Source organism: Nasonia vitripennis, chromosome 5 (genome assembly GCF_009193385.2).
Source record: "Nasonia vitripennis strain AsymCx chromosome 5, Nvit_psr_1.1, whole genome shotgun sequence".
Taxonomy (NCBI): Eukaryota; Metazoa; Arthropoda; class Insecta; order Hymenoptera; family Pteromalidae; genus Nasonia; species Nasonia vitripennis.
In genome coordinates, this window is record NC_045761.1 from 20,579,541 (window position 1) to 20,594,455 (window position 14,915).

General features: G+C 44.3%; 1 protein-coding gene across 3 annotated transcripts in view; it reads right to left on the reverse strand.

Moving 5' to 3' along the window:
• The window catches only part of LOC100117668, a 144,157-nt gene that overhangs the window by 43,583 nt on the left and 85,659 nt on the right, over positions 1-14,915 (reverse strand). For all 3 annotated transcript variants that reach the window (XM_031930988.1, XM_031930989.1, XM_031930990.1), the window contains one exon: positions 11,725-11,849. The gene's annotated coding sequence lies outside the window, so the exon portion shown is untranslated. The remainder of the gene's footprint in view (positions 1-11,724; positions 11,850-14,915) is intronic.

The window sequence follows — 14,915 nt, forward strand, 5'->3', positions numbered from 1 at the left end:
CGGCGATACAAACAGCCCCGCGCCGACGATGTATAGGAGCGAAAAATTCATGATCGTTTGCTTTTGCTCCCGCGCGCGAGCGCGCTACGATATAAAAACGACGCGTATAAACCTATACGCTCAGCGGCTCTATAACGTCTATTTTCGAGGTGTCGAATGCTCTCCTCTACACCGCGCGTTTATGGATAGGAGAAACTAAATCGGATAGCCGAGTATGTTTAACTGCGTAATAACGTGCGAGATGCGCGCGTGATATAGAAGCGTTTGACGTCGTTTCAGATCGCTTTTAACGCCGACGGTTATACCTTTTAATCTAAATCCGGACGAGCACTTATTTTCTCTAAAGATTCTTCTCCGAAGAGCCAAAATATTGAGCGTACTCGATACGCACACACATACAATGGGCTGACAAATCGTCTACTAAAAAACACGGAAACTCCAAAAGAAACACGTTTCCGTGAAGCGTATTCCTATTTTTTTACACCGGCGCATTCACATATTCCTCGACCTCAAAGAGGGCTCGAATTTTCCGCCCCGTACACGCGCACCGCAATACACGTTGTACATGAATCAAGCCCAAGTATAAAAAAATCGTCGTGAATGAGACGTGTTCGAGGAAGAAGAAGCGCGAGCGCGAAATTCCAGCGATAAAAAAGAATCAAAAGACAGGGCCGGCAAAAGGCAAAGAGACCCCCGTGGTCAAGCCAACGTATAATGGAGCCGGCTTTCCTTTGCGCGTTGCATAAACAGCCTCGGTCAGCGACTGCACAATATTTTCACGCGCGCGGAAAAGTCAAGAGCGCCGGATGAATAGCTTGAGGAGAGATTCTCGGATCCTCGACAGGAAACAACGTCGTCGAGCCAAGCGGGACGTCTTCTTTCACGGGGCTAAGCGTATGGTTCTCATTGCAGTGTGTATATGCGATTTCTTTGCGTCGCAGGTTTTTATTGTGCCGCCGGGGATATAGTCGACTGTAAATGAATTTTTCTTCGCGAGAATTGCTCTTTGGCTTTTTGTGCGAAGTTTGCAGAGGGAGAGGATTTCTTAAATGGAAACGAATTGCCTCGTGAGTGAGGAGAGCTGTGTGTGTGTGTGTGTGTGTGTGTGTGTGTGTATATTGTGAGGAAGATGCATGCGATTGCATTATTGCTTGCGCGATTCTTTTTCTTTAGCGTGTCGTGCGGTACTGCAGATGTTTACTTTTTTTTTTGGTTAGGAGGAAAGTGTCGCTGTTAGTAAGCTTGAGAAAATTTGAATTATTATTCCAATTATATATGTTGAGTTTTTTGTGTAATACAAGAAATGTCTTTTTAAATTTTTGAATTGAAAAATTGCACTTATTCGCCATTGTAGCACGAGTGGCTTAAGCAGGTCTTACAAGGTTGCTTTGGCTTAAATTACACATCGCTATATCTATACTCGATGTGTTGATTAAGATGAGGGAGCCAGAAAAGCGCCTATCCAATTTAGTACACTTTTGCCCCCTTCTTGACATTTCCGTGTAATAATAGCGATTCTTTAATTTCAAAAATTCGTAGAAAATACTTGTTTTAATGAAATCTCGAATTTTGAATTCTATGAATCCTTCGATATTTTTGTTCTATTCAGAATAAAATTTTCATAACGAATTTTTTTTTTTAAAATCCCTCTTCCTCAAAATATAAAATTCGTTGAAATCTTCATTCCATCCGCAGCAGCACCTGACAACACATACACATACACCCACCGAACAATATCACTGCACGCACGATGCACCGGCTTCTCGCAATAATTTCTCCCCCTCAACAATAAACCCCATCCAGCGAATCTCAGCGCGATTCCAGTAGTAGGACAGCTCTCGGCACTCATTCATCCTCTCCAATTTGTTCTCGAGCTCATCCCAAGGCAGCAGGTTACGAGAATAGAATCATCACCCGCGGCGTGCGCCGCCTCTTTTCCCGCTTCCTTTTTCCCATGATTCTCTTTTCCTCGAGTCGACTCGAGTCACACGCTACCACTGCTGTGCAGCACAAGGTGCAAGAGTCGCGACGGGAAAATTCGCTCGTATTGAAACTGGACCACTGCCGGACACTGGCCACTGCGGGCTTCCTCGAGTTGCAGGCTTTGAAAGCTTGTGTGTGCCGACGAATTGCTGTGGGAGAATCGGATGTGTGACTTTTATTGTAGCACTTTTTTTTCGCTCGCTTTTCACTCTCTGTACTGCGCAGGTATATGTATAGGGCTGGCTGAATGCAGGTTGATGGCTGCTGAACAATCGACTGTGGAGTGCGGCTGATGGGTATTATTTATGGCGCACTTGGATGATTTTTTTTCTAATACTCTTGAGATTAATTTTAATCGTAGCAAAAATGATCAATTAAAAAATTAATTCTATGCAAGTAAACTATCTTAGTTTTTCTAGAGCACACGCGCCGGTGGAAAATATTTTCCGAAATCAAATTTACCGCTCTAACGTACCGCTGCCTACATCTTTTATTGGCCTCGAGCCCCGTGAAGAATCGATTTCCGCCCGCAGCAGCAGCTCACACAATACCCCCAAATACACACACGCCAGCCTCTCTCATCCGATTTCCCAAAAATTCGCTAATCCCTTCCTAATTCCATCGATTTTCCTCCGCCTCACAATAAAAAGTAACCGCGCTACTCACACACAGCCGAAAATCGGATCGAGCTCTACTGTAGCATAGAATGCGACCAATCCGTCAGCTTTGTCAGCGCGATTGGCTAAACCGTCGTCCAAATATTCAAAACATTGACCCGGAGTAGAGCTCGGTAAAAGTCAGAGAGCCGCCGCGAGAGGAATTGAGACGTCCGGCGGGTATTTTCCCAAGCCTCGCTCGGATGAATGGACGAGCCGAAAAGCCGCGTCCATTGAAGAAACGAGAGCTGCTGCGTCTCACGTGTGCATCGGTCTCGGCTTCTCTCTCTCTCTCTCTCTCTCTCTCCCTCTCTCTCGCTCTTCTTTGGACATAAATCACGGGGAGGCTTTATGCAAAGGGCAAACATCGGCGGAACCCGCCTTCCCGCATCGGCCGACAATAATGTGACACCTTTCGGCCGTCTGTGTGTGTGTGTGTTTGCATGCGCTCGCGCGAGCCTCTTTTTTTATTTTCCTGACGAAGCCAAGTGGAAGCGGGAAATGGTACGGTTATGCCGTACACATACAGCGGGTGAAATGGAGTGTGATGCGCTGTGTCTTCGGAGGGTGAGCTCGCGCGTGCAGGATGGACCAGAGTCCGGCCCATTTTTGGGTTTTATTCGGACTTTTTTGTCGCGCGCCGTTCTCGGAAAGCCGGGAGGAAATTATTAGTGTCGATACTTATTTTTTCCTCCGCTCGGCTGCTTTCTTCTTCTTCTTCTCGTTTGGCTCGAGGGGCTCGGACGCGACTTTGTTTGTTCCTGAGGCTCCAGGTGATGTCGTCGTTTTATTTATCATCGCCGCGACTATACTGTGTCTTGGGCTGTGTATACAAATATCGCTGAGGTGGACTCGTATATGGGCGTGTTGTGTACTCGCGAGGGAGTGATCCGAAGCGGAAATCTCTTGTCAAGCTGGCTAAGATTCTATTGTTGGGTAACGTAGGTTGCGCTAATTTTTTTTCTGTTTGCTTTTTGACTTGTAACGGTGCTCAAAGCCTGTTGTTGAATCGAACTTTGATTTATAGAATTTAGGACGTTTATTTATGCTGCTGGAAATTTCTTATGGCTAAATGCAAACTGTATACCGTGCTTATTATTATAAAAATTGAATCGTTTTATCATTGATGATACGCTTTCCGTATAATAATTACATTCTTCAATCAAAATATCTGTCGTTCGAGATTGCCGTTGTTTTAACCTCGTTCAAAGTGCTTTCTGAGCATTTTGATCGTTGAGCTTATACGGCTCAACGATCAAAATATTAAAAAAATTTAGTTTCTTGTTTTTTAAAGTTTAAATAACATATATTACTTATAATGATGTTGATAAATGAAGCACTACATAGTGTATGCTGCGAGCCAATGAGTTAGCAGTGTTTTGCTCTATCGCAAAAATGTTATATTTGCCATAACTATAAAGTTTCAAACATAAATCATCATTATTATTAATTCGAAATAAGCACAAAACTGCTTTAACAGCAGACTATACTTTTACAGTAAAAACTCCAAGCTTTGAAGCTTACCCAAAAAAATTTACCCATACTAATTTCGTCCTTTCAAAACTACAATAATATATTCCGCTCCGAGAAAAAAAAGCAATAAATATCGCGCAATGCAGGAACGAGCGATGAAAAATTTCCCCGAAAGTTCGTCGATCCCAGAGCGATCGATCCGTCTCGATCAGCCGTGGGATCTTCCCGTGCACTTTGCGGTCCGCGCCCAGTGTTATATCGATGAATGATGGCCCCCGGAAGAAGAGGACGTCACCGAAGAATATACAGCACATAAGAAGAAGAAAAAAAGGAGAAGAAAAAGATGCAGCGCGGTGCTGCAGCCTCCCCGCGATTGTCCCCGAGAAGAAGGAAGGATCGAGCGCGTGTAGGATTTCCGATATTGTCCTGCCGATTTTTCGCGTCTCCCCCTCGCACACTCCCTCATTCATCCCCCGCTTCTTTTTCCAAAGAGCTGTGTCGTGCCGACATCTCAATTACTCGCGCGACTGTTATGTATACCTGCACCGCTATACGTATAGCTTCTCCGCCTATGGCTTTTAACGTGGGAGAATATCCTCGATGACGTCTCTCCTGTCTTCTTACTCTCGAATTTCCACGGCTTTCTTCTTCTTTTTTCCTCGGGCGCTCCGGTCGGCCAACGATGCTTTCAGGACGCAATTTTCTTGTGTGAAGCTGCTCTCTCTCTCTCTCTCTCTCTCTCTCTCTCTCTCTCTCTCTCTCTGCTCGAGTTTTGGATCGTCACTTTCTTCACTCGTATCTTAAACTCTCGGGGTTTCCAACTAGCAAATATAGGAGGCGCACAGGCGTTTTTTCATTTCCCTTATCCTGTCTGCGCGACGAGTGCAGATATATGCATAGCGATGTGATAGCACTGTCTCGTTGGGCTTCTGCCTGGACTACTCAAGCTATATGGTAAACAAGAAATTATATTGTAGGTGAGCAATATCCCGACCTGTATATGATAAGTGATGAATTCATCGTCTTGGCTTGCTTGTGACTGCTGATGGTTAGACCGCTCAAGCTATAACTCCTCATAGTATAAATAATTAATTATAAGTAGTAAGATTCTTCACTGTATGACTGAAATAATAAAAAGCGAAATTCAAGATTGTCCTTCAATTGCAACATTTGTTGAATGAAAATTTAAAAAAATCTTTTTGCATACTCTCAAAATATATGCAGCAAAATCGAATGTATATTGATTTAAAAAATATTATCCGGCTATTTCATTTTATACAAAATCACACTTGCAATTCATACAATTAATAACTCTGCAAAGCTCCTTTTGCAATTAGCCCAAAAAGCATAGCGGCCAACAAAATAAAAGTATAGCACAATAAATTTGTCCAATAAATAACTCCCCCCGCAAAATCCTCGTCGACGAAACATATTTACGCGCAACTACCTTTTACCATCGTATCAGGTAAAGCAAAATATAATATATTCATAAAGAGTTCGAAAACAAGATTTACTATACGCGCCGCAGTCGCTTCTATATTTTCACATCCGCATCCCTGGCAGCAGCAAGTCGGCCGTAAAAGCATGATGCCGAGACAAAAAAAGCCGCAAAACTCGGCCAAAAATACACCCGGGGCAAATTTTTATTTTACTCCTACTAAGCACCCAATTAGAAAAAGAGATCTGGAGCATCGTTTTCCCGGCTCCTAAAAGCCCTGGCATTGCGCAATCTTTTGTTGAGCTCGACGTGACAATAAAGTCTCGGTTTAGCCTCCGGCAGATGTATATTGCGCGAAGAAAAAATATACAGCCAGCTCTAAAAGCGCGAAAGTAGAGACAGTAAATCAAGCAAAACCAGAGTAGAACAAAGAAAACTGTAACACTCCGGGGGAAAAACTAGAGCGGCTGGCTCGTCGGTGATGCTCCAATTATGCTTTAGGGCCTCGGACTGACTTTGGCCGCACGACTAATGTTCAATTTTACAGCCGTCTCCCTCCTGTTGAAAAGTCCCTTCGCCTCAACCCTCGGAATTTTTAACTCTAGGCCGGTCGTTGCGCAAAATTTTACGACCTAGAGAGAGAGCGCGCAGGGCACAGCTCTTTCGATTTTTATTCAGGTCGAAAAAGGTTGCGCCCTCTCGGGTCACGCTTATATATTATGCAATTGAGGCGCAACGCAGTCTTAAGGACACGACGGCCTGAGGATATTGCTGCGGGTGAAGCGTATTATTGCGCAACCGTTGCCGCAGGCCTTCAGCGCGTTGCATAATAACACCCCCAACACGAATTTGACTCCGTTATGCAATCCCAGCGCTGTATATCCTCGGGGACCGGCTCCATAAATCCATCCTCCTTGTCTTTGCCGGATATATTCCGATGGTCAAAGGTTAGCGTCGCAACGCGAAAAACTCTGATTATGGCACGCGTGATTTTTCACTGAGAAAAATTTGACAGTAAAAATTACTATCTCTGATAATAATTTGATAACAAACTCAGAAGCTAGTAATTTTTACTATCTAAATTGTTACGGCTTTCAAAAAACTTAATTTTTACTACCTGAGATGGTAAAATATATTATAAAATGTGGGGAAAATTATAATATTCTCAGTTGGTAAGGTTTGAAGTTAATTTTTTTTCTGCGGTAATCAGTATTTCAGTTGACATTTTACGTTAATTTTATTATAATGAGTGTCTGTGTATATTGATTTAACTTTATTATTTATTAATCGTCATTATTTTTACTAACTTTAGTTCGTACGTCAATTAATACATCAGCTAGATCTGAAATTTTGTACGTAACAGATCTGTTTAGGTAAATGGTCAGCGCACTCGACTGTCATGCCGGAGCTCCCAGGTTCGATTCCCTAGATTAGCACCATTGGCGGATTTGTCAGCGCTTACCACTTTTTTTTTATTTAACGCTTATAACTAGCTATCACCCATAATATATAAGTACGAGATGCCCCTCAGAGGACCATGTAACTTAATTTATTACCGATAAGCACCAGGTTTTTGTTGATGCTTTATTTGCATCTGTAAATTTGTATTTTACTGTATAATCTAAGCAAATAAAAGTCTTTATAAAAAAAAGGTTCGATTCCCGTCGCCGCAAAAAAATTCCATCTCTTTCTTTCTTCCAAACAGCATAATAATAATCAATAAAATTAATACATAATAAAGTAATAACAGCGCGAAGTACCTAAGAGGTGTAAAATATAGAACTAAGCGAAATTGAAATTAAATTTTTAAAAATTCGATTTCATCAAAAATTACTTTGGATAGTAAAATCTAATATCTTAAAAGTCTGTTACCAATTTATTATAAAAAGCAGTAAAAATTACTATCACAAATAGTAATTTCTACTATCAAATTTTTCTCAGTGTAGACACGCGTCGAAGGTAGGAAAGTTTTCAGCTCTCGGTTGCCCCGTTTGCCGCTCGTTTTTACGATTCTCCAAGGGAGAGAGAGAGAAGTGCGCGGGGGGCAGGGAATCCGGGCTTTTAGGTCACTGGGCTAGTAGAGAAGAAGCCGTAGAAGAAGGCAAAAGACAATCGCTCCTCTCGTTCTCTCCTTTTTCGAAAGTACAGAGAGCCGTCTCGGGGCCCGCAGTCGGATATTTATGTGCCCCGAAGAAGCAGCCCTCGCGGGCTGCATTATGCAGCAGCAGCAGCAGCAGAAGCTCCCACTACTACCACCACCACCACCGATATTTACGTAGCGTCAGGCCCATAACCTGCTTACCGTTCGTCCACCGCATGCGCTTTCCCTTGGACATCTCTCTCCTTAGCTAGAAAGCTTCGCTTTACGAGCCGGATAGTCGCAAGCAAGGACACGTTGGCGGCTGCTGCTGGCGCGCGACAGAGATGAAGATGCGAGATTCAAGAAGAAGAAGCGCGAGCTGATTTACGACGGCCCGGTCTCGTCGTACGCCAAGAGTAACAGATAGAAAAGAGCTATACGCTCCCGCTGGGCCCCGTTTACGAGCCACCCCCCTTTTTGATTTTTCGCTCGTCCGGCGAAATTATATGGCGCGTGCTGCCACCGGTATACGCTACGCAGTCGAAAGAGGGGGGAGGAAATTGCACGTTGCGTAGTCGCCGGGGCAATAATTCAGTGATGAAAATATCGGGGAAAGCTGCGCTGGCTCGTGCCGACGACTCTTTATTTTCCGCAGGGAGTTTCGCTGCGCTGCTTTTTGGAGATGGCCTTGCGCGCGAGGTAGTGCGCGGGGCGCGTGCCCCGTGTTTTTCTCTCTCTCTAGCTCTCTCTCTCTCTCTCTCTCTCTCTCTCTCTCTCTCTCTCTGTTATATTGGGCATGAGAGCCGGGATATTGTGAAAGTTGCGTCGGACACGCGTCGGGTAATAGCGAGTATAAATATGACGGGGGAGAGGGAGGCTTTTTTTTTCTTCTTCATCTTCTTGTTCTTTGGCTCGTGACCGGAATGCGCCCGCGCGTGCTGGCTTGGAGTACCGATTGTCGTGAGATCGGCTGACGATTTTTCAGGGATCGTTATCGGTGCAGGGTAGGTGTGTTGGGGTGAATATCGGTCGCGATTGTGGAGATGGTTTTGTAGGTGCAACGGTTTTTTTTTTTGTGTAAAGGTGTGTGGAGATTGTGGGATGAGGTGACGACGTGGGCGCGTGATTTTGGAGAATTTTAAATGGACCTGTACAGGTCAGATAATGCATTGTAATTCTTTGTCACAAAAAATTTGATATTTAAGTTAATTGTACAAAAATCGAAATAAATCGACTTGGCGCAAATTTTACGTCTCATCTCGCGATGTAATTTATGTGCATTCAACACTTTGTCACATTGGAATCAAGAAACGCCGTGGGACCAAAGAGGAGCTCCGAATGAAAAACAAATTATGCTCGACTACGTCCCGATCCTCGATTCAACCCCAAGCAATCGTGATAACTCATCGCCATCCCGCATTTATCAATGCATTTGAATCAAAACCACGAGCCATAAATTCATCTCGCCTTCTCCCCATGAACGCCAGCGATTCAACGCAAACACTTCAAAGGCTTACGACGGGCCCAAAGAGCCCCAGCACCTCTTCTCCGAAACGTGCCTCTCTGTCTACAAAAAAGGGCTGCAGAGCACTCACAGTCGCTCAAAATCTCCTTAAGTCTTCATCACGCAATTCCCTCGAAAAAAGCGCAGTAGCCGGCCTTAAACGTCTCAACAAAGCCATCACGCGTCGTCGTCGTCGTTCTCCAGCGTGTCACCCACTTTTTTTTCACGCTCGTTTCGTCGGCGGACCTCCGCGATTCCAAGGTGAGATGAACACAAAGCGACAGCTTTGGGCAAACATTAAAATTTGCCTCGCACACAAGGGAGCAGCTCTCCGCGCAGTCTCAGAGAGAAGAAGAGAAAAACATCACGGGCATGTATAGCCGCGAAGGCGCGGCGGCACGCTTCGTCTTTCCCGGATAATTGAGCGTTTAGGAGCTCAAGGTCTCGCCGCATTATTCGGGAAGCTACTTGCCGACATCGAGTCAAGCCGTGAAGCCGTTTCTTTCTCGATGAGAGACAGACGTCTCACTACACCGAACTCGTGCGGATGTGAAGACTGTAGTAGGCACTTTTGGAATTTCACGCAGAGAGCTAGTTACTACTACGCGCAGGCAGCCCTGACCTTGGCTTGGATATTCGGTCGGAAGGACGTCGGGCCCCGTTTTGGTTTCTGGGAAGGAGCGAGCTTTCTAAATTTTTAATTAGGTCAAGCCCGCTTCGGAGCTCTCGGGAGCCTGTGGAGACTGCGAGCGCTGCTGCTGTGTGCAGCGGGGATGGACGCTGCGGCAGGTTGCGACTTGAGAGTCTCGGCTATGTTGGAGCGCGAGAAGGATGGATGTCGTGCGGAGGAATATTTATTGAGGCGGATGCTTGGCGAAAGTTTGCAGTTGAAAACTAATCGATTTTTGAAAAAATAAAAGATAAGCTTTAGAGCACGGCTCACATAATTTCATAATTAATTTATGTAAACAAAATTTTGTTATTGTGAGGAATACATCATATTTTAAAAATTAGCCAGCAACAATTCAATAGTTACCCCTTCCTCAACCTTTAACGCCAACGGAGCCCTATCACCATTACACGCCCTGTCCGTCACGTGCGCTTATACGCAGGTATAATACCCGTAATAGACACAAGAACAAAGGCTTAAGACGAGCAAAGCCTCTCTCCGGTCGGCTATTCCTGTGGAATTAAGCGAACCTTTTGAGGACCGATTATTAGACCGGCTAGTGGCCGGCGTTGTATACCTCTCGTAAATAAACGCGAACAGTCCCCACTAAAACAAAGCCCCGAAGGAGATATTTATAATCGGAAATGCGCCCGCGGACCCGTACATTTTTATTGGGTCTGCGCACCTGTTTCCGAAAAACACCCAGGTATAATAACTTGCCCTCCTTCAATAATCGCCCTATTGTTGTTGCGCCCTCGGAGGTGCAATAAAAAGTGTGACGGGGCTGCGTAGGAGCCAACAGAACGTCAGAGAAAAACCAGAGCATAATACAAAGTGCGGATATAGCGTAGCTAGAGGTGTTCGAATATAAGGGGACAGGATAGAGTGTCCAGTCATTAGCGGATGGGCTGCTATCGATTACTAATCGGCCTTGCTCGAGATAATCCGTAAGGAGGACCCGTATTAGGGGCGTGTCAGCGGAGTCTCATCATACGGCTATTGTTCGGGGGCTATGGAAACTGGCTAAATATTTATGCTGACTATGATTATGATCTTTCGCTCGGCTTGGATTCTGGGCTCGAACTTTTCGATTTATGAAAGTGTGATCGTAGATAATTATTACGATAATTATCGTGTGTTGGGGTAGCTTCTGGATCATAAATTATTATTATTATTCGTTGTAAATTTGAAATAGAAGGGTCGGATTTGTTTATAACACTTCAAATTCAGAAGCTTTCGTTCAACAAGATCGCTGTAAGCGAGCATTCAACTCTAATCTCGAAGAATCCACGACAAACTTCCAGCAAAATTCAAAAGTTTATCGTTCCCAAGATAACATCATCAAAAGAGGCCGCATCATGCACTTACATAACGAACCGGACTAAACCAAAAGCCCTAATCTCGGCCACCAAAGTATCATTAGTCATCGATAAAGACCAAACAATCAGCAGCGCCGACACGCGTTTATCTCTCTCTCTCTCTCTCTCTCTCTCTCTCTCTCTCTCACCGTCGGCCTCAACTGGAAGCGCGCGCTCTACCCTCTCGTGGGCAGTAGAGCCGCTAAACGCGCGACACGACAAGCCGCTGTATATATGCGCGGCCCCGCGCGTGTCTTCGGCTGCGGCTATACACACAGAGAGATCAGCGAGTAGTCACACCTGTGGTCTACTAAACGTCACTATCGCGGTCACTGCCTTTGTAGCGATTCACAGGAATGTCCTCCCCCGAGAGAGAGAGAGAGAGAGAGAGAGAGAGAGAGAGAGAGAGAGAGAGTGAGAACTACAGAGCCACGTCCTCTACATACGTATCCACTGCATATAGTGGGCCGTTGGTCATTTTCGTGCGAGAGCAATTGATACGACGCCCCGTTCTGAAGATTTTAATAAACTCAGATTGCGTCGTACAGTATTTGTTCGTTACCTTGAAGTTAGCTGATTTGAAGTTGGACTCTTATTAACGTTGCGTCGCAGATGCGTTCTTTTGTCGTCAGGGCGAGGCTTAGACTGTCGTTGGTTCTGCTCGGGAGATTTTACTGGCGCCGTCATCTAGAATTTAAAGAATTTTCAATCCATATTTTCAGTTTGCACAATTAAAAACACCCCCCGAAACCCACCCCCTCTGTCTCTCCAACGTTCCTTACAACACCGCCGAGCACAAAAGCAAGCGTCGTCAGAAAAAAAGCAAAAATCATCACCCTAGCTCTCTCTCTCTCTCTCTCTCTCTCTCTCTCTCTCTCTCTCTCTTCCAGCATTTTTCATCTCCCCCGATCAATTAGCGTAGGGCAGATAATCGTCGCGCCCCCGAGAGTCCAAACGAAAAAAGGTCCCGCTGCCTGTGTGCGTATTATATAGCTGCAGAAAAATCGATACCCTGTACGCACACGGGCCGTCGCTGCAACGCGTCTACAACACACATCAGATGCAAGGGGTAGAAAGAGAGCAGATATAGTAGTGGGCGCGTGCAATATAGAAAGCATCGGCAGCCGATGTATTTGACGTCCGCACGATAAATAAGGCCGTTAAGGAGGCCTCGGGAAAATAAATAATAGGGCGCAAGAGAGACAGAGAGAGAGAGAGAGAGAGAGAGAGAGAGAGAGAGAGAGAGAGAGAGAGAGAGAGAGAGAGAGCTGGAATAATAGATCTCGAAGCGGCAGAGCGAGACGAGATCTGCGCGAGCAGGGGATGCGTGTGTGTTATACTTCGTGTGTATATAAGGGAGAGAGATCCGCGAGGGGTGCGTACGTGAGCATAGCGCAGAGACGGGACACACTGATGCCAAGTGTGCGGGGAAAGAGAGAGATTTGATTTCTTTATTTAATGCGTCCTCGGCGTGAGCTGAAAGAGGCAATTATCGTGCTTAAGGTTCCCGTGTATAAGTATAAGCGCGGTGTGGTTTTAATTATTCGTTTCTAGGTCGGATGCGTCTTTGTATTTTTTAAGAGCGCCGCGAGTTTTTTTATTTCGAGCTCGAAACTACCGAATTTTTACGTCACGGAGTACTTATATGTAAAAACGAGCAACTACAGCAGCAGCTTCGCACAAACGTCGCAGACGTGCGGATCCGCGCGAGCATCAATGTTTTACAAAGGGGAGAGTCCGCGCGCACCACATATGGCCGAGCTCCGGAGTATTAGATAATGGTGTTAGGTCTACCCCCTCTTCTCTCCTCTCTCTCTCTCTCTCTCTCTCTCTCCCTCTCTCTCTCTCTCTCTCTCTCTCTCTCTCTCTCGCCCCCAGCATCATCCGCGCGCGCACAAAGAAAAACGAGAGAGAGTTTGTTACAAACACATATGTCACGACTGCAATGATGATTATACCGAGTTCGGCCATTATCCAGACTTCAAAGCCCTTTGACTCGCTCTTTCTCTATACCGCTGCGCTGCTCGGCGTTTGGTTAAATTACGGCCAAGGCTATATAAGTATAAATCCGTCGCGCTTTTAATCATTCCGACTTTTTTCTTTTCTCGAAAAACAAAAGACGCCGCGATGGATCGCCGACGAGAGCTATATAGCGGACTTACCTTGTTTTTCGTTTCCGAGCTCACGAATAGAGCGTGACGTGCAATTTCGCTTTAGGGTGCGTCCACAATTGAACGTATACGTTCGGGTTTACAAGGGGTTTAAGTAGAACATAACGTTTTGGGCAGTACTGCCAATCCACTGTAGCAGACTGCAGTTGAAACGAAGGAACACACCTGCTCAAAATTTAACCTATCAAAATGTTTAAATTTAAATTGTATGGTAATAAATTGTAAAATTCTTTTTTCAAATAAAATTATAAAATGTTGTAAGAGAATGTATTATAATAAATTAGTTTCTGATTAAAAAAAAGGTCTACCACTGTCTCAAAAAAGGAAAGGAGAATAAATAACGCATATTTCCAAATGAAAATTTTATTATTATAATTAGTTAAATAGCATAGGCAATTATTGTATGATTATGTTCTTCATTGTATAAGTAAGCGATTAATAGCTTCAAACTGAAAGACGAATCATAGGTATTTTATTTTAAAATAACTTGAAATTTTGCTCATGCTAAAATTTTGTCCAGCATATAGTTTATAATTAATTGAACATAGTTTTGACATTAAATTTGGTTTACAATATATTGCTTCAATCTTCAGAATAGCCATTTTGCAATTTTAGAAATTATTACCATACAATTTAAATTTAAACATTTTTATAGGTTAAATTTTGAGCAGGTATGTTCCTTAGTTTAAATTGCAGTCTGCTACAGTGGATTGGCAGTATTGCCCAAAACGTTATGTTCTACGTAAACCCCTTGTAAACCCTAACGTATACGTTCAATTGTGGACGCACCCTTATAAAACTCATGAATGCGCACGGGATAGCATTGATGCTTGGTGTCATGCTATTTACGCGCTGTTCCGATTAGCCGAATATTAGTGTACGTGCGATTCTAAGCGTGAGAAATGGAAAGTCACGAGTATACTCATGATAAAATTTATATTACCGAGTACTTCTTGCTGTCACTTAAACTTGTATGTATACAATGGACCGAACTACTTACTGTAGACTCGTATAATAGCGCAATAAAGTGGGGTGACAAATTTTTATCATATAACTGTATCTGTATTAGAAAGAGAGAGAGAGAGAGAGAGAGAGAGAGAGCCATTAAGATATCATATCCTAAGCGTAAAACTCCCGAACTTCGCTTATATGCAAGTTTCCATCCTGAGCAAGCAGTACACGACCCAAAAACGTCATTTGTTTGTCACACTCACAGCCACTAAGCCAAAGTACATCGACTCCTCCAAAAAATCCTCCGGCAAACATCCCGCGCTAATCTCGCCTGACGATCCGCGCATAATATCAAAATTATACTCGGCAAACAGCGCTTATACACGGCTATAATAAAGCCCTGCCTCGTGTAAAACATCCGGAATTAAATTCAACGCGGCTCTTTTTTCGACGCTTGAGCCGCGGCATTAATTAAAGCTACGTTACACTGGGCCGAGAGGAAGAGACGAAGACGACACGTATATAACACGTAGAGGGTGGAAAGCTCGTGCGCGATGATATCGAGTGTCCGTTGCAGTAGCGGCGGGAAAAAAGTACCGGAGAGTAGAGAGAACTTTGAAACTTAAACGCG